The sequence below is a fragment of the Hoplias malabaricus genome, unplaced genomic scaffold (assembly GCF_029633855.1).
Source record: "Hoplias malabaricus isolate fHopMal1 unplaced genomic scaffold, fHopMal1.hap1 scaffold_54, whole genome shotgun sequence".
NCBI lineage: Eukaryota > Metazoa > Chordata > Actinopteri > Characiformes > Erythrinidae > Hoplias > Hoplias malabaricus.
The window spans coordinates 161,805-184,488 of record NW_027101162.1 but is presented as its reverse complement, the minus strand read 5'-3'; the positions used below and the strand labels follow the sequence as shown (position 1 = coordinate 184,488).

At 50.5% G+C, this 22,684-nt stretch overlaps 16 non-coding genes across 16 annotated transcripts; all 16 read left to right on the top strand.

The window, feature by feature from the left end:
* Positions 1-508: 508 nt before the first annotated feature.
* trnae-cuc (transfer RNA glutamic acid (anticodon CUC)) lies at positions 509-580 on the top strand. The gene has a single exon. It is a non-coding gene; the product is annotated as a tRNA-Glu (tRNA).
* Positions 581-3,200: 2,620 nt separating this feature from the next.
* Positions 3,201-3,272, top strand: trnae-cuc (transfer RNA glutamic acid (anticodon CUC)). The gene has a single exon. It is a non-coding gene; the product is annotated as a tRNA-Glu (tRNA).
* A 1,274-nt stretch (positions 3,273-4,546) lies between these two features.
* On the top strand, positions 4,547-4,618 carry trnae-cuc (transfer RNA glutamic acid (anticodon CUC)). Its single transcript has one exon. It is a non-coding gene; the product is annotated as a tRNA-Glu (tRNA).
* Positions 4,619-5,892: 1,274 nt separating this feature from the next.
* Positions 5,893-5,964, top strand: trnae-cuc (transfer RNA glutamic acid (anticodon CUC)). Its single transcript has one exon. It is a non-coding gene; the product is annotated as a tRNA-Glu (tRNA).
* A 1,274-nt stretch (positions 5,965-7,238) lies between these two features.
* Positions 7,239-7,310, top strand: trnae-cuc (transfer RNA glutamic acid (anticodon CUC)). The gene has a single exon. It is a non-coding gene; the product is annotated as a tRNA-Glu (tRNA).
* Positions 7,311-8,584: 1,274 nt separating this feature from the next.
* Positions 8,585-8,656, top strand: trnae-cuc (transfer RNA glutamic acid (anticodon CUC)). Its single transcript has one exon. It is a non-coding gene; the product is annotated as a tRNA-Glu (tRNA).
* Positions 8,657-9,930: 1,274 nt separating this feature from the next.
* trnae-cuc (transfer RNA glutamic acid (anticodon CUC)) lies at positions 9,931-10,002 on the top strand. The gene has a single exon. It is a non-coding gene; the product is annotated as a tRNA-Glu (tRNA).
* Positions 10,003-11,949: 1,947 nt separating this feature from the next.
* trnae-cuc (transfer RNA glutamic acid (anticodon CUC)) lies at positions 11,950-12,021 on the top strand. Its single transcript has one exon. It is a non-coding gene; the product is annotated as a tRNA-Glu (tRNA).
* A 1,274-nt stretch (positions 12,022-13,295) lies between these two features.
* On the top strand, positions 13,296-13,367 carry trnae-cuc (transfer RNA glutamic acid (anticodon CUC)). The gene has a single exon. It is a non-coding gene; the product is annotated as a tRNA-Glu (tRNA).
* Positions 13,368-15,987: 2,620 nt separating this feature from the next.
* trnae-cuc (transfer RNA glutamic acid (anticodon CUC)) lies at positions 15,988-16,059 on the top strand. The gene has a single exon. It is a non-coding gene; the product is annotated as a tRNA-Glu (tRNA).
* A 601-nt stretch (positions 16,060-16,660) lies between these two features.
* On the top strand, positions 16,661-16,732 carry trnae-cuc (transfer RNA glutamic acid (anticodon CUC)). Its single transcript has one exon. It is a non-coding gene; the product is annotated as a tRNA-Glu (tRNA).
* A 1,274-nt stretch (positions 16,733-18,006) lies between these two features.
* On the top strand, positions 18,007-18,078 carry trnae-cuc (transfer RNA glutamic acid (anticodon CUC)). The gene has a single exon. It is a non-coding gene; the product is annotated as a tRNA-Glu (tRNA).
* Positions 18,079-18,679: 601 nt separating this feature from the next.
* Positions 18,680-18,751, top strand: trnae-cuc (transfer RNA glutamic acid (anticodon CUC)). The gene has a single exon. It is a non-coding gene; the product is annotated as a tRNA-Glu (tRNA).
* Positions 18,752-19,352: 601 nt separating this feature from the next.
* On the top strand, positions 19,353-19,424 carry trnae-cuc (transfer RNA glutamic acid (anticodon CUC)). The gene has a single exon. It is a non-coding gene; the product is annotated as a tRNA-Glu (tRNA).
* A 601-nt stretch (positions 19,425-20,025) lies between these two features.
* On the top strand, positions 20,026-20,097 carry trnae-cuc (transfer RNA glutamic acid (anticodon CUC)). Its single transcript has one exon. It is a non-coding gene; the product is annotated as a tRNA-Glu (tRNA).
* A 601-nt stretch (positions 20,098-20,698) lies between these two features.
* On the top strand, positions 20,699-20,770 carry trnae-cuc (transfer RNA glutamic acid (anticodon CUC)). Its single transcript has one exon. It is a non-coding gene; the product is annotated as a tRNA-Glu (tRNA).
* Positions 20,771-22,684: the final 1,914 nt, after the last annotated feature.

The following is a 22,684-nucleotide window of genomic DNA, read 5'->3' as shown; positions in this document are numbered from 1 at the left end:
TTCTGCTACTTCCTTTTTTGCCAAACTTCTAAACGACACGTTGCTGCCTCATTCACCACCTCCACACACCCACACCAGCGTGGCTTTATGCTTTCATGTCTGCAAGTCTTTTAGGGAGGCAAGATAAAGTTTGAGAAATTTGAATGGAACAGTGTAAATGATCCGTCACTGCCTTCAGCAGATTGCACTCTGGCATGCCAGCGCATCTGCAGGCAGGCACCTGGCCATGATATCCCGCAGTGGCGCGAGGGAAAAGAAAAGTCTTCTTCGAGCCGGATTTGAACCCGCGACCTAAGGATCGCCTTATTAATAACTACAGTCCTCTGCTCTACCAACTGAGCTATCAAAGGTGCTAGCCTAAAGAGTTGGACTGAAAACTGACAAGTGCATTTAGGACAGACTCGGATGCTCTCCTATGATTGTAGAACGAGTACATCTGGCAAAAGCCTAGCCCTAGCCCCTGAACTTAATCCTATCTCCTTCCTTTCAGACGGGGCTGAAAACGGTGTCCCTGGTGGTCTAGTGGCTAGGATTCGGCGCTCTCACCGCCGCGGCCCGGGTTCGATTCCCGGTCAGGGAAGCGTGTGCTTTCTTGCACACCAAGTCCACTACAAGACTCTGGAAGCCCCCCACCCACATGCTGTGTAGGTTAAAGGAATGTAAAGCGTCCTCCTTCTGCTACTTCCTTTTTTGCCAAACTTCTAAACGACACGTTGCTGCCTCATTCACCACCTCCACACACCCACACCAGCGTGGCTTTATGCTTTCAAGTCTGCAAGTCTTTTAGGGAGGCAAGATAAAGTTTGAGAAATTTGAATGGAACAGTGTAAATGATCCGTCACTGCCTTCAGCATATTGCACTCTGGCATGCCAGCGCATCTGCAGGCAGGCACCTGGCCATGATATCCGGCAGTGGCGCGAGGGAAAAGAGAAGTCTTCTTCGAGCCGGATTTGAACCCGCGACCTAAGGATCGCCTTATTAACAACTACAGTCCTCTGCTCTACCAACTGAGCTATCAAAGGTGCTAGCCTAAAGAGTTGGACTGAAAACTGACAAGTGCATTTAGGACAGACTCGGATGCTCTCCTATGATTGTAGAACGAGTACATCTGGCAAAAGCCTAGCCCTAGCCCCTGAACTTAATCCTATCTCCTTCCTTTCAGACGTGGCTGAAAACGGTGTCCCTGGTGGTCTAGTGGCTAGGATTCGGCGCTCTCACTGCCGCGGCCCGGGTTCGATTCCCAGTCAGGGAAGCGTGTGCTTTCTTGCACACCAAGTCCACTACAAGACTCTGGAAGCCCCCCACCCACATGCTGTGTAGGTTAAAGGAATGTAAAGCGTCCTCCTTCTGCTACTTCCTTTTTTGCCAAACTTCTAAACGACACGTTGCTGCCTCATTCACCACCTCCACACACCCACACCAGCGTGGCTTTATGCTTTCAAGTCTGCAAGTCTTTTAGGGAGGCAAGATAAAGTTTGAGAAATTTGAATGGAACAGTGTAAATGATCCGTCACTGCCTTCAGCATATTGCACTCTGGCATGCCAGCGCATCTGCAGGCAGGCACCTGGCCATGATATCCGGCAGTGGCGCGAGGGAAAAGAGAAGTCTTCTTCGAGCCGGATTTGAACCCGCAACCTAAGGATCGCCTTATTAACAACTACAGTCCTCTGCTCTACCAACTGAGCTATCAAAGGTGCTAGCCTAAAGAGTTGGACTGAAAACTGACAAGTGCATTTAGGACAGACTCGGATGCTCTCCTATGATTGTAGAACGAGTACATCTGGCAAAAGCCTAGCCCTAGCCCCTGAACTTAATCCTATCTCCTTCCTTTCAGACGTGGCTGAAAACGGTGTCCCTGGTGGTCTAGTGGCTAGGATTCGGCGCTCTCACTGCCGCGGCCCGGGTTCGATTCCCAGTCAGGGAAGCGTGTGCTTTCTTGCACACCAAGTCCACTACAAGACTCTGGAAGCCCCCCACCCACATGCTGTGTAGGTTAAAGGAATGTAAAGCGTCCTCCTTCTGCTACTTCCTTTTTTGCCAAACTTCTAAACGACACGTTGCTGCCTCATTCACCACCTCCACACACCCACACCAGTGTGGCTTTATGCTTTCAAGTCTGCAAGTCTTTTAGGGAGGCAAGATAAAGTTTGAGAAATTTGAATGGAACAGTGTAAATAATCCGTCACTGCCTTCAGCATATTGCACTCTGGCATGCCAGCGCATCTGCAGGCAGGCACCTGGCCATGATATCCCGCAGTGGCGCGAGGGAAAAGAGAAGTCTTCTTCGAGCCGGATTTGAACCCGCGACCTAAGGATTGCCTTATTAACAACTACAGTCCTCTGCTCTACCAACTGAGCTATCAAAGGTGCTAGCCTAAAGAGTTGGACTGAAAACTGACAAGTGCATTTAGGACAGACTCGAATGCTCTCCTATGATTGTAGAACGAGTACATCTGGCAAAAGCCTAGCCCTAGCCCCTGAACTTAATCCTATCTCCTTCCTTTCAGACGTGGCTGAAAACAGTGTCCCTGGTGGTCTAGTGGCTAGGATTCGGCGCTCTCACCGCCGCGGCCCGGGTTCAATTCCTGGTCAGGGAAGCGTGTGCTTTCTTGCACACCAAGTCCACTACAAGACTCTGGAAGCCCCCCACCCACATGTTGTGTAGGTTAAAGGAATGTAAAGCGTCCTCCTTCTGCTACTTCCTTTTTTGCCAAACTTCTAAACGACACGTTGCTGCCTCATTCACCACCTCCACACACCCACACCAGCGTGGCTTTATGCTTTCAAGTCTGCAAGTCTTTTAGGGAGGCAAGATAAAGTTTGAGAAATTTGAATGGAACAGTGTAAATGATCCGTCACTGCCTTCAGCATATTGCACTCTGGCATGCCAGCGCATCTGCAGGCAGGCACCTGGCCATGATATCCGGCAGTGGCGCGAGGGAAAAGAAAAGTCTTCTTCGAGCCGGATTTGAACCCGCGACCTAAGGATCGCCTTATTAACAACTACAGTCCTCCGCTCTACCAACTGAGCTATCAAAGGTGCTAGCCTAAAGAGTTGGACTGAAAACTGACAAATGCATTTAGGACAGACTCGGATGCTCTCCTATGATTGTAGAACGAGTACATCTGGCAAAAGCCTAGCCCTAGCCCCTGAACTTAATCCTATCTCCTTCCTTTCAGACGTGGCTGAAAACGGTGTCCCTGGTGGTCTAGTGGCTAGGATTCGGCGCTCTCACCGCCGCGGCCCGGGTTCGATTCCCGGTCAGGGAAGCGTGTGCTTTCTTGCACACCAAGTCCACTACAAGACTCTGGAAGCCCCCCACCCACATGCTGTGTAGGTTAAAGGAATGTAAAGCGTCCTCCTTCTGCTACTTCCTTTTTTGCCAAACTTCTAAACGACACGTTGCTGCCTCATTCACCACCTCCACACACCCACACCAGCGTGGCTTTATGCTTTCATGTCTGCAAGTCTTTTAGGGAGGCAAGATAAAGTTTGAGAAATTTGAATGGAACAGTGTAAATGATCCGTCACTGCCTTCAGCATATTGCACTCTGGCATGCCAGCGCATCTGCAGGCAGGCACCTGGCCATGATATCCGGCAGTGGCGCGAGGGAAAAGAGAAGTCTTCTTCTAGCCGGATTTGAACCCGCGACCTAAGGATCGCCTTATTAACAACTACAGTCCTCAGCTCTACCAACTGAGCTATCAAAGGTGCTAGCCTAAAGAATTGGACTGAAAACTGACAAGTGCATTTAGGACAGACTCGGATGCTCTCCTATGATTGTAGAACGAGTACATCTGGCAAAAGCCTAGCCCTAGCCCCTGAACTTAATCCTATCTCCTTCCTTTCAGACGTGGCTGAAAACGGTGTCCCTGGTGGTCTAGTGGCTAGCATTCGGCGCTCTCACCGCCGCGGCCCGGGTTCGATTCCCGGTCAGGGAAGCGTGTGCTTTCTTGCACACCAAGTCCACTACAAGACTCTGGAAGCCCCCCACCCACATGCTGTGTAGGTTAAAGGAATGTAAAGCGTCCTCCTTCTGCTACTTCCTTTTTTGCCAAACTTCTAAACGACACGTTGCTGCCTCATTCACCACCTCCACACACCCACACCAGCGTGGCTTTATGCTTTCATGTCTGCAAGTCTTTTAGGGAGGCAAGGTAAAGTTTGAGAAATTTGAATGGAACAATGTAAATGATCCGTCACTGCCTTCAGCAGATTGCACTCTGGCATGCCAGCGCATCTGCAGGCAGGCACCTGGCCATGATATCCCGCAGTGGCGCGAGGGAAAAGAAAAGTCTTCTTCGAGCCGGATTTGAACCCGCGACCTAAGGATCGCCTTATTAACAACTACAGTCCTCTGCTCTACCAACTGAGCTATCAAAGGTGCTAGCCTAAAGAGTTGGACTGAAAACTGACAAGTGCATTTAGGACAGACTCGGATGCTCTCCTATGATTGTAGAATGAGTACATCTGGCAAAAGCCTAGTCCTAGCCCCTGAACTTAATCCTATCTCCTTCCTTTCAGACGTGGCTGAAAACGGTGTCCCTGGTGGTCTAGTGGCTAGGATTCGGCGCTCTCACCGCCGTGGCCCGGGTTCGATTCCCGGTCAGGGAAGCGTGTGCTTTCTTGCACACCAAGTCCACTACAAGACTCTGGAAGCCCCCCACCCACATGCTGTGTAGGTTAAAGGAATGTAAAGCGTCCTCCTTCTGCTACTTCCTTTTTTGCCAAACTTCTAAACGACACGTTGCTGCCTCATTCACCACCTCCACACACCCACACCAGCGTGGCTTTATGCTTTCATGTCTGCAAGTCTTTTAGGGAGGCAAGATAAAGTTTGAGAAATTTGAATGGAACAGTGTAAATGATCCGTCACTGCCTTCAGCAGATTGCACTCTGGCATGCCAGCGCATCTGCAGGCAGGCACCTGGCCATGATATCCCGCAGTGGCGCGAGGGAAAAGAAAAGTCTTCTTCTAGCCGGATTTGAACCCTCGACCTAAGGATCGCCTTATTAACAACTACAGTCCTCAGCTCTACCAACTGAGCTATCAAAGGTGCTAGCCTAAAGAGTTGGACTGAAAACTGACAAGTGCATTTAGGACAGACTCGGATGCTCTCCTATGATTGTAGAACGAGTACGTCTGGCAAAAGCCTAGCCCTAGCCCCTGAACTTAATCCTATCTCCTTCCTTTCAGAGGTGGCTGAAAACGGTGTCCCTGGTGGTCTAGTGGCTAGGATTCGGCGCACTCACCGCCGCGGCCCGGGTTCGATTCCCGGTCAGGGAAGCGTGTGCTTTCTTGCACACCAAGTCCACTACAAGACTCTGGAAGCCCCCCACGCACATGCTGTGTAGGTTAAAGGAATGTAAAGCGTCCTCCTTCTGCTACTTCCTTTTTTGCCAAACTTCTAAACGACACGTTGCTGCCTCATTCACCACCTCCACACACCCACACCAGCGTGGCTTTATGCTTTCAAGTCTGCAAGTCTTTTAGGGAGGCAAGATAAAGTTTGAGAAATTTGAATGGAACAGTGTAAATGATCCGTCACTGCCTTCAGCAGATTGCACTCTGGCATGCCAGCGCATCTGCAGGCAGGCACCTGGCCATGATATCCCGCAGTGGCGCGAGGGAAAAGAAAAGTCTTCTTCGAGCCGGATTTGAACCCGCGACCTAAGGATCGCCTTATTAACAACTACAGTCCTCTGCTCTACCAACTGAGCTATCAAAGGTGCTAGCTTAAAGAGTTGGAATGAAAACTGACAAGTGCATTTAGGACAGACTCGGATGCTCTCCTATGATTGTAGAACGAGTACGTCTGGCAAAAGCCTAGCCCTAGCCCCTGAACTTAATCCTATCTCCTTCCTTTCAGACGTGGCTGAAAACGGTGTCCCTGGTGGTCTAGTGGCTAGGATTCGGTGCTCTCACCGCCGCGGCCCGGGTTCGATTCCCGGTCAGGGAAGCGTGTGCTTTCTTGCACACCAAGTCCACTACAAGACTCTGGAAGCCCCCCACGCACATGCTGTGTAGGTTAAAGGAATGTAAAGCGTCCTCCTTCTGCTACTTCCTTTTTTGCCAAACTTCTAAACGACACGTTGCTGCCTCATTCACCACCTCCACACACCCACACCAGCGTGGCTTTATGCTTTCAAGTCTGCAAGTCTTTTAGGGAGGCAAGATAAAGTTTGAGAAATTTGAATGGAACAGTGTAAATGATCCGTCACTGCCTTCAGCAGATTGCACTCTGGCATGCCAGCGCATCTGCAGGCAGGCACCTGGCCATGATATCCCGCAGTGGCGCGAGGGAAAAGAAAAGTCTTCTTCTAGCCGGATTTGAACCCTCGACCTAAGGATCGCCTTATTAACAACTACAGTCCTCAGCTCTACCAACTGAGCTATCAAAGGTGCTAGCCTAAAGAGTTGGACTGAAAACTGACAAGTGCATTTAGGACAGACTCGGATGCTCTCCTATGATTGTAGAACGAGTACGTCTGGCAAAAGCCTAGCCCTAGCCCCTGAACTTAATCCTATCTCCTTCCTTTCAGACGTGGCTGAAAACGGTGTCCCTGGTGGTCTAGTGGCTAGGATTCGGCGCTCTCACTGCCGCGGCCCGGGTTCGATTCCCGGTCAAGGAAGCGTGTGCTTTCTTGCACACCAAGTCCACTACAAGACTCTGGAAGCCCCCCACGCACATGCTGTGTAGGTTAAAGGAATGTAAAGCGTCCTCCTTCTGCTACTTCCTTTTTTGCCAAACTTCTAAACGACACGTTGCTGCCTCATTCACCACCTCCACACACCCACACCAGCGTGGCTTTATGCTTTCATGTCTGCAAGTCTTTTAGGGAGGCAAGGTAAAGTTTGAGAAATTTGAATGGAACAATGTAAATGATCCGTCACTGCCTTCAGCAGATTGCACTCTGGCATGCCAGCGCATCTGCAGGCAGGCACCTGGCCATGATATCCCGCAGTGGCGCGAGGGAAAAGAAAAGTCTTCTTCGAGCCGGATTTGAACCCACGACCTAAGGATCGCCTTATTAACAACTACAGTCCTCTGCTCTACCAACTGAGCTATCAAAGGTGCTAGCCTACAGAGTTGGACTGAAAACTGACAAGTGCATTTAGGACAGACTCGGATGCTCTCCTATGATTGTAGAATGAGTACATCTGGCAAAAGCCTAGTCCTAGCCCCTGAACTTAATCCTATCTCCTTCCTTTCAGACGTGGCTGAAAACGGTGTCCCTGGTGGTCTAGTGGCTAGGATTCGGCGCTCTCACCGCCGTGGCCCGGGTTCGATTCCCGGTCAGGGAAGCGTGTGCTTTCTTGCACACCAAGTCCACTACAAGACTCTGGAAGCCCCCCACCCACATGCTGTGTAGGTTAAAGGAATGTAAAGCGTCCTCCTTCTGCTACTTCCTTTTTTGCCAAACTTCTAAACGACACGTTGCTGCCTCATTCACCACCTCCACACACCCACACCAGCGTGGCTTTATGCTTTCATGTCTGCAAGTCTTTTAGGGAGGCAAGATAAAGTTTGAGAAATTTGAATGGAACAGTGTAAATGATCCGTCACTGCCTTCAGCAGATTGCACTCTGGCATGCCAGCGCATCTGCAGGCAGGCACCTGGCCATGATATCCCGCAGTGGCGCGAGGGAAAAGAAAAGTCTTCTTCTAGCCGGATTTGAACCCTCGACCTAAGGATCGCCTTATTAACAACTACAGTCCTCAGCTCTACCAACTGAGCTATCAAAGGTGCTAGCCTAAAGAGTTGGACTGAAAACTGACAAGTGCATTTAGGACAGACTCGGATGCTCTCCTATGATTGTAGAACGAGTACGTCTGGCAAAAGCCTAGCCCTAGCCCCTGAACTTAATCCTATCTCCTTCCTTTCAGAGGTGGCTGAAAACGGTGTCCCTGGTGGTCTAGTGGCTAGGATTCGGCGCACTCACCGCCGCGGCCCGGGTTCGATTCCCGGTCAGGGAAGCGTGTGCTTTCTTGCACACCAAGTCCACTACAAGACTCTGGAAGCCCCCCACGCACATGCTGTGTAGGTTAAAGGAATGTAAAGCGTCCTCCTTCTGCTACTTCCTTTTTTGCCAAACTTCTAAACGACACGTTGCTGCCTCATTCACCACCTCCACACACCCACACCAGCGTGGCTTTATGCTTTCAAGTCTGCAAGTCTTTTAGGGAGGCAAGATAAAGTTTGAGAAATTTGAATGGAACAGTGTAAATGATCCGTCACTGCCTTCAGCAGATTGCACTCTGGCATGCCAGCGCATCTGCAGGCAGGCACCTGGCCATGATATCCCGCAGTGGCGCGAGGGAAAAGAAAAGTCTTCTTCGAGCCGGATTTGAACCCGCGACCTAAGGATCGCCTTATTAACAACTACAGTCCTCTGCTCTACCAACTGAGCTATCAAAGGTGCTAGCTTAAAGAGTTGGAATGAAAACTGACAAGTGCATTTAGGACAGACTCGGATGCTCTCCTATGATTGTAGAACGAGTACGTCTGGCAAAAGCCTAGCCCTAGCCCCTGAACTTAATCCTATCTCCTTCCTTTCAGACGTGGCTGAAAACGGTGTCCCTGGTGGTCTAGTGGCTAGGATTCGGTGCTCTCACCGCCGCGGCCCGGGTTCGATTCCCGGTCAGGGAAGCGTGTGCTTTCTTGCACACCAAGTCCACTACAAGACTCTGGAAGCCCCCCACGCACATGCTGTGTAGGTTAAAGGAATGTAAAGCGTCCTCCTTCTGCTACTTCCTTTTTTGCCAAACTTCTAAACGACACGTTGCTGCCTCATTCACCACCTCCACACACCCACACCAGCGTGGCTTTATGCTTTCATGTCTGCAAGTCTTTTAGGGAGGCAAGATAAAGTTTGAGAAATTTGAATGGAACAGTGTAAATGATCCGTCACTGCCTTCAGCAGATTGCACTCTGGCATGCCAGCGCATCTGCAGGCAGGCACCTGGCCATGATATCCCGCAGTGGCGCGAGGGAAAAGAAAAGTCTTCTTCTAGCCGGATTTGAACCCTCGACCTAAGGATCGCCTTATTAACAACTACAGTCCTCAGCTCTACCAACTGAGCTATCAAAGGTGCTAGCCTAAAGAGTTGGACTGAAAACTGACAAGTGCATTTAGGACAGACTCGGATGCTCTCCTATGATTGTAGAACGAGTACGTCTGGCAAAAGCCTAGCCCTAGCCCCTGAACTTAATCCTATCTCCTTCCTTTCAGAGGTGGCTGAAAACGGTGTCCCTGGTGGTCTAGTGGCTAGGATTCGGCGCACTCACCGCCGCGGCCCGGGTTCGATTCCCGGTCAGGGAAGCGTGTGCTTTCTTGCACACCAAGTCCACTACAAGACTCTGGAAGCCCCCCACGCACATGCTGTGTAGGTTAAAGGAATGTAAAGCGTCCTCCTTCTGCTACTTCCTTTTTTGCCAAACTTCTAAACGACACGTTGCTGCCTCATTCACCACCTCCACACACCCACACCAGCGTGGCTTTATGCTTTCAAGTCTGCAAGTCTTTTAGGGAGGCAAGATAAAGTTTGAGAAATTTGAATGGAACAGTGTAAATGATCCGTCACTGCCTTCAGCAGATTGCACTCTGGCATGCCAGCGCATCTGCAGGCAGGCACCTGGCCATGATATCCCGCAGTGGCGCGAGGGAAAAGAAAAGTCTTCTTCGAGCCGGATTTGAACCCGCGACCTAAGGATCGCCTTATTAACAACTACAGTCCTCTGCTCTACCAACTGAGCTATCAAAGGTGCTAGCTTAAAGAGTTGGAATGAAAACTGACAAGTGCATTTAGGACAGACTCGGATGCTCTCCTATGATTGTAGAACGAGTACGTCTGGCAAAAGCCTAGCCCTAGCCCCTGAACTTAATCCTATCTCCTTCCTTTCAGACGTGGCTGAAAACGGTGTCCCTGGTGGTCTAGTGGCTAGGATTCGGTGCTCTCACCGCCGCGGCCCGGGTTCGATTCCCGGTCAGGGAAGCGTGTGCTTTCTTGCACACCAAGTCCACTACAAGACTCTGGAAGCCCCCCACGCACATGCTGTGTAGGTTAAAGGAATGTAAAGCGTCCTCCTTCTGCTACTTCCTTTTTTGCCAAACTTCTAAACGACACGTTGCTGCCTCATTCACCACCTCCACACACCCACACCAGCGTGGCTTTATGCTTTCAAGTCTGCAAGTCTTTTAGGGAGGCAAGATAAAGTTTGAGAAATTTGAATGGAACAGTGTAAATGATCCGTCACTGCCTTCAGCAGATTGCACTCTGGCATGCCAGCGCATCTGCAGGCAGGCACCTGGCCATGATATCCCGCAGTGGCGCGAGGGAAAAGAAAAGTCTTCTTCTAGCCGGATTTGAACCCTCGACCTAAGGATCGCCTTATTAACAACTACAGTCCTCAGCTCTACCAACTGAGCTATCAAAGGTGCTAGCCTAAAGAGTTGGACTGAAAACTGACAAGTGCATTTAGGACAGACTCGGATGCTCTCCTATGATTGTAGAACGAGTACGTCTGGCAAAAGCCTAGCCCTAGCCCCTGAACTTAATCCTATCTCCTTCCTTTCAGACGTGGCTGAAAACGGTGTCCCTGGTGGTCTAGTGGCTAGGATTCGGCGCTCTCACTGCCGCGGCCCGGGTTCGATTCCCGGTCAAGGAAGCGTGTGCTTTCTTGCACACCAAGTCCACTACAAGACTCTGGAAGCCCCCCACGCACATGCTGTGTAGGTTAAAGGAATGTAAAGCGTCCTCCTTCTGCTACTTCCTTTTTTGCCAAACTTCTAAACGACACGTTGCTGCCTCATTCACCACCTCCACACACCCACACCAGCGTGGCTTTATGCTTTCATGTCTGCAAGTCTTTTAGGGAGGCAAGGTAAAGTTTGAGAAATTTGAATGGAACAATGTAAATGATCCGTCACTGCCTTCAGCATATTGCACTCTGGCATGCCAGCGCATCTGCAGGCAGGCACCTGGCCATGATATCCGGCAGTGGCGCGAGGGAAAAGAGAAGTCTTCTTCTAGCCGGATTTGAACCCGCGACCTAAGGATCGCCTTATTAACAACTACAGTCCTCAGCTCTACCAACTGAGCTATCAAAGGTGCTAGCCTAAAGAATTGGACTGAAAACTGACAAGTGCATTTAGGACAGACTCGGATGCTCTCCTATGATTGTAGAACGAGTACATCTGGCAAAAGCCTAGCCCTAGCCCCTGAACTTAATCCTATCTCCTTCCTTTCAGACGTGGCTGAAAACGGTGTCCCTGGTGGTCTAGTGGCTAGCATTCGGCGCTCTCACCGCCGCGGCCCGGGTTCGATTCCCGGTCAGGGAAGCGTGTGCTTTCTTGCACACCAAGTCCACTACAAGACTCTGGAAGCCCCCCACCCACATGCTGTGTAGGTTAAAGGAATGTAAAGCGTCCTCCTTCTGCTACTTCCTTTTTTGCCAAACTTCTAAACGACACGTTGCTGCCTCATTCACCACCTCCACACACCCACACCAGCGTGGCTTTATGCTTTCATGTCTGCAAGTCTTTTAGGGAGGCAAGGTAAAGTTTGAGAAATTTGAATGGAACAATGTAAATGATCCGTCACTGCCTTCAGCAGATTGCACTCTGGCATGCCAGCGCATCTGCAGGCAGGCACCTGGCCATGATATCCCGCAGTGGCGCGAGGGAAAAGAAAAGTCTTCTTCGAGCCGGATTTGAACCCGCGACCTAAGGATCGCCTTATTAACAACTACAGTCCTCTGCTCTACCAACTGAGCTATCAAAGGTGCTAGCCTACAGAGTTGGACTGAAAACTGACAAGTGCATTTAGGACAGACTCGGATGCTCTCCTATGATTGTAGAATGAGTACATCTGGCAAAAGCCTAGTCCTAGCCCCTGAACTTAATCCTATCTTCTTCCTTTCAGACGTGGCTGAAAACGGTGTCCCTGGTGGTCTAGTGGCTAGGATTCGGCGCTCTCACCGCCGTGGCCCGGGTTCGATTCCCGGTCAGGGAAGCGTGTGCTTTCTTGCACACCAAGTCCACTACAAGACTCTGGAAGCCCCCCACCCACATGCTGTGTAGGTTAAAGGAATGTAAAGCGTCCTCCTTCTGCTACTTCCTTTTTTGCCAAACTTCTAAACGACACGTTGCTGCCTCATTCACCACCTCCACACACCCACACCAGCGTGGCTTTATGCTTTCATGTCTGCAAGTCTTTTAGGGAGGCAAGATAAAGTTTGAGAAATTTGAATGGAACAGTGTAAATGATCCGTCACTGCCTTCAGCAGATTGCACTCTGGCATGCCAGCGCATCTGCAGGCAGGCACCTGGCCATGATATCCCGCAGTGGCGCGAGGGAAAAGAAAAGTCTTCTTCTAGCCGGATTTGAACCCTCGACCTAAGGATCGCCTTATTAACAACTACAGTCCTCAGCTCTACCAACTGAGCTATCAAAGGTGCTAGCCTAAAGAGTTGGACTGAAAACTGACAAGTGCATTTAGGACAGACTCGGATGCTCTCCTATGATTGTAGAACGAGTACGTCTGGCAAAAGCCTAGCCCTAGCCCCTGAACTTAATCCTATCTCCTTCCTTTCAGAGGTGGCTGAAAACGGTGTCCCTGGTGGTCTAGTGGCTAGGATTCGGCGCACTCACCGCCGCGGCCCGGGTTCGATTCCCGGTCAGGGAAGCGTGTGCTTTCTTGCACACCAAGTCCACTACAAGACTCTGGAAGCCCCCCACGCACATGCTGTGTAGGTTAAAGGAATGTAAAGCGTCCTCCTTCTGCTACTTCCTTTTTTGCCAAACTTCTAAACGACACGTTGCTGCCTCATTCACCACCTCCACACACCCACACCAGCGTGGCTTTATGCTTTCAAGTCTGCAAGTCTTTTAGGGAGGCAAGATAAAGTTTGAGAAATTTGAATGGAACAGTGTAAATGATCCGTCACTGCCTTCAGCAGATTGCACTCTGGCATGCCAGCGCATCTGCAGGCAGGCACCTGGCCATGATATCCCGCAGTGGCGCGAGGGAAAAGAAAAGTCTTCTTCGAGCCGGATTTGAACCCGCGACCTAAGGATCGCCTTATTAACAACTACAGTCCTCTGCTCTACCAACTGAGCTATCAAAGGTGCTAGCTTAAAGAGTTGGAATGAAAACTGACAAGTGCATTTAGGACAGACTCGGATGCTCTCCTATGATTGTAGAACGAGTACGTCTGGCAAAAGCCTAGCCCTAGCCCCTGAACTTAATCCTATCTCCTTCCTTTCAGACGTGGCTGAAAACGGTGTCCCTGGTGGTCTAGTGGCTAGGATTCGGTGCTCTCACCGCCGCGGCCCGGGTTCGATTCCCGGTCAGGGAAGCGTGTGCTTTCTTGCACACCAAGTCCACTACAAGACTCTGGAAGCCCCCCACGCACATGCTGTGTAGGTTAAAGGAATGTAAAGCGTCCTCCTTCTGCTACTTCCTTTTTTGCCAAACTTCTAAACGACACGTTGCTGCCTCATTCACCACCTCCACACACCCACACCAGCGTGGCTTTATGCTTTCATGTCTGCAAGTCTTTTAGGGAGGCAAGATAAAGTTTGAGAAATTTGAATGGAACAGTGTAAATGATCCGTCACTGCCTTCAGCAGATTGCACTCTGGCATGCCAGCGCATCTGCAGGCAGGCACCTGGCCATGATATCCCGCAGTGGCGCGAGGGAAAAGAAAAGTCTTCTTCTAGCCGGATTTGAACCCTCGACCTAAGGATCGCCTTATTAACAACTACAGTCCTCAGCTCTACCAACTGAGCTATCAAAGGTGCTAGCCTAAAGAGTTGGACTGAAAACTGACAAGTGCATTTAGGACAGACTCGGATGCTCTCCTATGATTGTAGAACGAGTACGTCTGGCAAAAGCCTAGCCCTAGCCCCTGAACTTAATCCTATCTCCTTCCTTTCAGAGGTGGCTGAAAACGGTGTCCCTGGTGGTCTAGTGGCTAGGATTCGGCGCACTCACCGCCGCGGCCCGGGTTCGATTCCCGGTCAGGGAAGCGTGTGCTTTCTTGCACACCAAGTCCACTACAAGACTCTGGAAGCCCCCCACGCACATGCTGTGTAGGTTAAAGGAATGTAAAGCGTCCTCCTTCTGCTACTTCCTTTTTTGCCAAACTTCTAAACGACACGTTGCTGCCTCATTCACCACCTCCACACACCCACACCAGCGTGGCTTTATGCTTTCAAGTCTGCAAGTCTTTTAGGGAGGCAAGATAAAGTTTGAGAAATTTGAATGGAACAGTGTAAATGATCCGTCACTGCCTTCAGCAGATTGCACTCTGGCATGCCAGCGCATCTGCAGGCAGGCACCTGGCCATGATATCCCGCAGTGGCGCGAGGGAAAAGAAAAGTCTTCTTCGAGCCGGATTTGAACCCGCGACCTAAGGATCGCCTTATTAACAACTACAGTCCTCTGCTCTACCAACTGAGCTATCAAAGGTGCTAGCTTAAAGAGTTGGAATGAAAACTGACAAGTGCATTTAGGACAGACTCGGATGCTCTCCTATGATTGTAGAACGAGTACGTCTGGCAAAAGCCTAGCCCTAGCCCCTGAACTTAATCCTATCTCCTTCCTTTCAGACGTGGCTGAAAACGGTGTCCCTGGTGGTCTAGTGGCTAGGATTCGGTGCTCTCACCGCCGCGGCCTGGGTTCGATTCCCGGTCAGGGAAGCGTGTGCTTTCTTGCACACCAAGTCCACTACAAGACTCTGGAAGCCCCCCACGCACATGCTGTGTAGGTTAAAGGAATGTAAAGCGTCCTCCTTCTGCTACTTCCTTTTTTGCCAAACTTCTAAACGACACGTTGCTGCCTCATTCACCACCTCCACACACCCACACCAGCGTGGCTTTATGCTTTCAAGTCTGCAAGTCTTTTAGGGAGGCAAGATAAAGTTTGAGAAATTTGAATGGAACAGTGTAAATGATCCGTCACTGCCTTCAGCAGATTGCACTCTGGCATGCCAGCGCATCTGCAGGCAGGCACCTGGCCATGATATCCCGCAGTGGCGCGAGGGAAAAGAAAAGTCTTCTTCTAGCCGGATTTGAACCCTCGACCTAAGGATCGCCTTATTAACAACTACAGTCCTCAGCTCTACCAACTGAGCTATCAAAGGTGCTAGCCTAAAGAGTTGGACTGAAAACTGACAAGTGCATTTAGGACAGACTCGGATGCTCTCCTATGATTGTAGAACGAGTACGTCTGGCAAAAGCCTAGCCCTAGCCCCTGAACTTAATCCTATCTCCTTCCTTTCAGACGTGGCTGAAAACGGTGTCCCTGGTGGTCTAGTGGCTAGGATTCGGCGCTCTCACTGCCGCGGCCCGGGTTCGATTCCCGGTCAAGGAAGCGTGTGCTTTCTTGCACACCAAGTCCACTACAAGACTCTGGAAGCCCCCCACGCACATGCTGTGTAGGTTAAAGGAATGTAAAGCGTCCTCCTTCTGCTACTTCCTTTTTTGCCAAACTTCTAAACGACACGTTGCTGCCTCATTCACCACCTCCACACACCCACACCAGCGTGGCTTTATGCTTTCATGTCTGCAAGTCTTTTAGGGAGGCAAGGTAAAGTTTGAGAAATTTGAATGGAACAATGTAAATGATCCGTCACTGCCTTCAGCAGATTGCACTCTGGCATGCCAGCGCATCTGCAGGCAGGCACCTGGCCATGATATCCCGCAGTGGCGCGAGGGAAAAGAAAAGTCTTCTTCGAGCCGGATTTGAACCCGCGACCTATGGATCGCCTTATTAACAACTACAGTCCTCTGCTCTACCAACTGAGCTATCAAAGGTGCTAGCCTAAAGAGTTGGACTGAAAACTGACAAGTGCATTTAGGACAGACTCGGATGCTCTCCTATGATTGTAGAATGAGTACATCTGGCAAAAGCCTAGTCCTAGCCCCTGAACTTAATCCTATCTCCTTCCTTTCAGACGTGGCTGAAAACGGTGTCCCTGGTGGTCTAGTGGCTAGGATTCGGCGCTCTCACCGCCGTGGCCCGGGTTCGATTCCCGGTCAGGGAAGCGTGTGCTTTCTTGCACACCAAGTCCACTACAAGACTCTGGAAGCCCCCCACCCACATGCTGTGTAGGTTAAAGGAATGTAAAGCGTCCTCCTTCTGCTACTTCCTTTTTTGCCAAACTTCTAAACGACACGTTGCTGCCTCATTCACCACCTCCACACACCCACACCAGCGTGGCTTTATGCTTTCATGTCTGCAAGTCTTTTAGGGAGGCAAGATAAAGTTTGAGAAATTTGAATGGAACAGTGTAAATGATCCGTCACTGCCTTCAGCAGATTGCACTCTGGCATGCCAGCGCATCTGCAGGCAGGCACCTGGCCATGATATCCCGCAGTGGCGCGAGGGAAAAGAAAAGTCTTCTTCTAGCCGGATTTGAACCCTCGACCTAAGGATCGCCTTATTAACAACTACAGTCCTCAGCTCTACCAACTGAGCTATCAAAGGTGCTAGCCTAAAGAGTTGGACTGAAAACTGACAAGTGCATTTAGGACAGACTCGGATGCTCTCCTATGATTGTAGAACGAGTACGTCTGGCAAAAGCCTAGCCCTAGCCCCTGAACTTAATCCTATCTCCTTCCTTTCAGAGGTGGCTGAAAACGGTGTCCCTGGTGGTCTAGTGGCTAGGATTCGGCGCTCTCACCGCCGCGGCCCGGGTTCGATTCCCGGTCAGGGAAGCGTGTGCTTTCTTGCACACCAAGTCCACTACAAGACTCTGGAAGCCCCCCACGCACATGCTGTGTAGGTTAAAGGAATGTAAAGCGTCCTCCTTCTGCTACTTCCTTTTTTGCCAAACTTCTAAACGACACGTTGCTGCCTCATTCACCACCTCCACACACCCACACCAGCGTGGCTTTATGCTTTCAAGTCTGCAAGTCTTTTAGGGAGGCAAGATAAAGTTTGAGAAATTTGAATGGAACAGTGTAAATGATCCGTCACTGCCTTCAGCAGATTGCACTCTGGCATGCCAGCGCATCTGCAGGCAGGCACCTGGCCATGATATCCCGCAGTGGCGCGAGGGAAAAGAAAAGTCTTCTTCTAGCCGGATTTGAACCCTCGACCTAAGGATCGCCTTATTAACAACTACAGTCCTCAGCTCTACCAACTGAGCTATCAAAGGTGCTAGCCTAAAGAGTTGGACTGAAAACTGACAAGTGCATTTAGGACAGACTCGGATGCTCTCCTATGATTGTAGAACGAGTACGTCTGGCAAAAGCCTAGCCCTAGCCCCTGAACTTAATCCTATCTCCTTCCTTTCAGAGGTGGCTGAAAACGGTGTCCCTGGTGGTCTAGTGGCTAGGATTCGGCGCACTCACCGCCGCGGCCCGGGTTCGATTCCCGGTCAGGGAAGCGTGTGCTTTCTTGCACACCAAGTCCACTACAAGACTCTGGAAGCCCCCCACGCACATGCTGCGTAGGTTAAAGGAATGTAAAGCGTCCTCCTTCTGCTACTTCCTTTTTTGCCAAACTTCTAAACGACACGTTGCTCCCTCATTCACCACCTCCACACACCCACACCAGCGTGGCTTTATGCTTTCAAGTCTGCAAGTCTTTTAGGGAGGCAAGATAAAGTTTGAGAAATTTGAATGGAACAGTGTAAATGATCCGTCACTGCCTTCAGCAGATTGCACTCTGGCATGCCAGCGCATCTGCAGGCAGGCACCTGGCCATGATATCCCGCAGTGGCGCGAGGGAAAAGAAAAGTCTTCTTCTAGCCGGATTTGAACCCTCGACCTAAGGATCGCCTTATTAACAACTACAGTCCTCAGCTCTACCAACTGAGCTATCAAAGGTGCTAGCCTAAAGAGTTGGACTGAAAACTGACAAGTGCATTTAGGACAGACTCGGATGCTCTCCTATGATTGTAGAACGAGTACGTCTGGCAAAAGCCTAGCCCTAGCCCCTGAACTTAATCCTATCTCCTTCCTTTCAGACGTGGCTGAAAACGGTGTCCCTGGTGGTCTAGTGGCTAGGATTCGGCGCTCTCACCGCCGCGGCCCGGGTTCGATTCCCGGTCAGGGAAGCGTGTGCTTTCTTGCACACCAAGTCCACTACAAGACTCTGGAAGCCCCCCACGCACATGCTGTGTAGGTTAAAGGAATGTAAAGCGTCCTCCTTCTGCTACTTCCTTTTTTGCCAAACTTCTAAACGACACGTTGCTGCCTCATTCACCACCTCCACACACCCACACCAGCGTGGCTTTATGCTTTCAAGTCTGCAAGTCTTTTAGGGAGGCAAGATAAAGTTTGAGAAATTTGAATGGAACAGTGTAAATGATCCGTCACTGCCTTCAGCAGATTGCACCCTGGCATGCCAGCGCATCTGCAGGCAGGCACCTGGCCATGATATCCCGCAGTGGCGCGAGGGAAAAGAAAAGTCTTCTTCTAGCCGGATTTGAACCCTCGACCTAAGGATCGCCTTATTAACAACTACAGTCCTCAGCTCTACCAACTGAGCTATCAAAGGTGCTAGCCTAAAGAGTTGGACTGAAAACTGACAAGTGCATTTAGGACAGACTCGGATGCTCTCCTATGATTGTAGAACGAGTACGTCTGGCAAAAGCCAAGCCCTAGCCCCTGAACTTAATCCTATCTCCTTCCTTTCAGACGTGGCTGAAAACGGTGTCCCTGGTGGTCTAGTGGCTAGGATTCGGCGCTCTCACCGCCGCGGCCCGGGTTCGATTCCCGGTCAGGGAAGCGTGTGCTTTCTTGCACACCAAGTCCACTACAAGACTCTGGAAGCCCCCCACGCACATGCTGTGTAGGTTAAAGGAATGTAAAGCGTCCTCCTTCTGCTACTTCCTTTTTTGCCAAACTTCTAAACGACACGTTGCTGCCTCATTCACCACCTCCACACACCCACACCAGCGTGGCTTTATGCTTTCAAGTCTGCAAGTCTTTTAGGGAGGCAAGATAAAGTTTGAGAAATTTGAATGGAACAGTGTAAATGATCCGTCACTGCCTTCAGCAGATTGCACCCTGGCATGCCAGCGCATCTGCAGGCAGGCACCTGGCCATGATATCCCGCAGTGGCGCGAGGGAAAAGAAAAGTCTTCTTCTAGCCGGATTTGAACCCTCGACCTAAGGATCGCCTTATTAACAACTACAGTCCTCAGCTCTACCAACTGAGCTATCAAAGGTGCTAGCCTAAAGAGTTGGACTGAAAACTGACAAGTGCATTTAGGACAGACTCGGATGCTCTCCTATGATTGTAGAACGAGTACGTCTGGCAAAAGCCAAGCCCTAGCCCCTGAACTTAATCCTATCTCCTTCCTTTCAGACGTGGCTGAAAACGGTGTCCCTGGTGGTCTAGTGGCTAGGATTCGGCGCTCTCACCGCCGCGGCCCGGGTTCGATTCCCGGTCAGGGAAGCGTGTGCTTTCTTGCACACCAAGTCCACTACAAGACTCTGGAAGCCCCCCACCCACATGCTGTGTAGGTTAAAGGAATGTAAAGCGTCCTCCTTCTGCTACTTCCTTTTTTGCCAAACTTCTAAACGACACATTGCTGCCTCATTCACCACCTCCACACACCCACACCAGCGTGGCTTTATGCTTTCAAGTCTGCAAGTCTTTTAGGGAGGCAAGATAAAGTTTGAGAAATTTGAATGGAACAGTGTAAATGATCCGTCACTGCCTTCAGCAGATTGCACTCTGGCATGCCAGCGCATCTGCAGGCAGGCACCTGGCCATGATATCCCGCAGTGGCGCGAGGGAAAAGAAAAGTCTTCTTCGAGCCGGATTTGAACCCGCGACCTAAGGATCGCCTTATTAACAACTACAGTCCTCTGCTCTACCAACTGAGCTATCAAAGGTGCTAGCTTAAAGAGTTGGAATGAAAACTGACAAGTGCATTTAGGACAGACTCGGATGCTCTCCTATGATTGTAGAACGAGTACGTCTGGCAAAAGCCTAGCCCTAGCCCCTGAACTTAATCCTATCTCCTTCCTTTCAGACGTGGCTGAAAACGGTGTCCCTGGTGGTCTAGTGGCTAGGATTCGGTGCTCTCACCGCCGCGGCCCGGGTTCGATTCCCGGTCAGGGAAGCGTGTGCTTTCTTGCACACCAAGTCCACTACAAGACTCTGGAAGCCCCCCACGCACATGCTGTGTAGGTTAAAGGAATGTAAAGCGTCCTCCTTCTGCTACTTCCTTTTTTGCCAAACTTCTAAACGACACGTTGCTGCCTCATTCACCACCTCCACACACCCACACCAGCGTGGCTTTATGCTTTCAAGTCTGCAAGTCTTTTAGGGAGGCAAGATAAAGTTTGAGAAATTTGAATGGAACAGTGTAAATGATCCGTCACTGCCTTCAGCAGATTGCACTCTGGCATGCCAGCGCATCTGCAGGCAGGCACCTGGCCATGATATCCGGCAGTGGCGCGAGGGAAAAGAGAAGTCTTCTTCGAGCCAGATTTGAACCCGCGACCTAAGGATCGCCTTATTAACAACTACAGTCCTCTGCTCTACCAACTGAGCTATCAAAGGTGCTAGCCTAAAGAGTTGGACTGAAAACTGACAAGTGCATTTAGGACAGACTCGGATGCTCTCCTATGATTGTAGAACGAGTACATCTGGCAAAAGCCTAGCCCTAGCCCCTGAACTTAATCCTATCTCCTTCCTTTCAGACGTGGCTGAAAACGGTGTCCCTGGTGGTCTAGTGGCTAGGATTCGGTGCTCTCACCGCCGCGGCCCGGGTTCGATTCCCGGTCAGGGAAGCGTGTGCTTTCTTGCACACCAAGTCCACTACAAGACTCTGGAAGCCCCCCACCCACATGTTGTGTAGGTTAAAGGAATGTAAAGCGTCCTCCTTCTGCTACTTCCTTTTTTGCCAAACTTCTAAACGACACGTTGCTGCCTCATTCACCACCTCCACACACCCACACCAGCGTGGCTTTATGCTTTCAAGTCTGCAAGTCTTTTAGGGAGGCAAGATAAAGTTTGAGAAATTTGAATGGAACAGTGTAAATGATCCGTCACTGCCTTCAGCATATTGCACTCTGGCATGCCAGCGCATCTGCAGGCAGGCACCTGGCCATGATATCCGGCAGTGGCGCGAGGGAAAAGAGAAGTCTTCTTCTAGCCGGATTTGAACCCGCGACCTAAGGATCGCTTTATTAACAACTACAGTCCTCAGCTCTACCAACCGAGCTATCAAAGGTGCTAGCCTAAAGAGTTGGACTGAAAACTGACAAGTGCATTTAGGACAGACTCGGATGCTCTCCTATGATTGTAGAACGAGTACATCTGGCAAAAGCCTAGCCCTAGCCCCTGAACTTAATCCTATCTCCTTCCTTTCAGACGGGGCTGAAAACGGTGTCCCTGGTGGTCTAGTGGCTAGGATTCGGCGCTTACCGTCACGGCCCGGGTTCGATTCCCGGTCAAGGAAGCGTGTGCTTTCTTGCACACCAAGTCCACTACAAGACTCTGGAAGCCCCCCACGCACATGCTGTGTAGGTTAAAGGAATGTAAAGCGTCCTCCTTCTGCTACTTCCTTTTTTGCCAAACTTCTAAACGACACGTTGCTGCCTCATTCACCACCTCCACACACCCACACCAGCGTGGCTTTATGCTTTCAAGTCTGCAAGTCTTTTAGGGAGGCAAGATAAAGTTTGAGAAATTTGAATGGAACAGTGTAAATGATCCGTCACTGCCTTCAGCAGATTGCACTCTGGCATGCCAGCGCATCTGCAGGCAGGCACCTGGCCATGATATCCCGCAGTGGCGCGAGGGAAAAGAAAAGTCTTCTTCGAGCCGGATTTGAACCCGCGACCTAAGGATCGCCTTATTAACAACTACAGTCCTCTGCTCTACCAACTGAGCTATCAAAGGTGCTAGCCTAAAGAGTTGGACTGAAAACTGACAAGTGCATTTAGGACAGACTCGGATGCTCTCCTATGATTGTAGAACGAGTACATCTGGCAAAAGCCTAGCCCTAGCCCCTGAACTTAATCCTATCTCCTTCCTTTCAGACGGGGCTGAAAACGGTGTCCCTGGTGGTCTAGTGGCTAGGATTCGGCGCTCTCACTGCCGCGGCCCGGGTTCGATTCCCGGTCAGGGAAGCGTGTGCTTTCTTGCACACCAAGTCCACTACAAGACTCTGGAAGCCCCCCACCCACATGCTGTGTAGGTTAAAGGAATGTAAAGCGTCCTCCTTCTGCTACTTCCTTTTTTGCCAAACTTCTAAACGACACGTTGCTGCCTCATTCACCACCTCCACACACCCACACCAGCGTGGCTTTATGCTTTCAAGTCTGCAAGTCTTTTAGGGAGGCAAGATAAAGTTTGAGAAATTTGAATGGAACAGTGTAAATGATCCGTCACTGCCTTCAGCATATTGCACTCTGGCATGCCAGCGCATCTGCAGGCAGGCACCTGGCCATGATATCCGGCAGTGGCGCGAGGGAAAAGAGAAGTCTTCTTCGAGCCGGATTTGAACCCGCGACCTAAGGATCGCCTTATTAACAACTACAGTCCTCTGCTCTACCAACTGAGCTATCAAAGGTGCTAGCCTAAAGAGTTGGACTGAAAACTGACAAGTGCATTTAGGACAGACTCGGATGCTCTCCTATGATTGTAGAACGAGTACATCTGGCAAAAGCCTAGCCCTAGCCCCTGAACTTAATCCTATC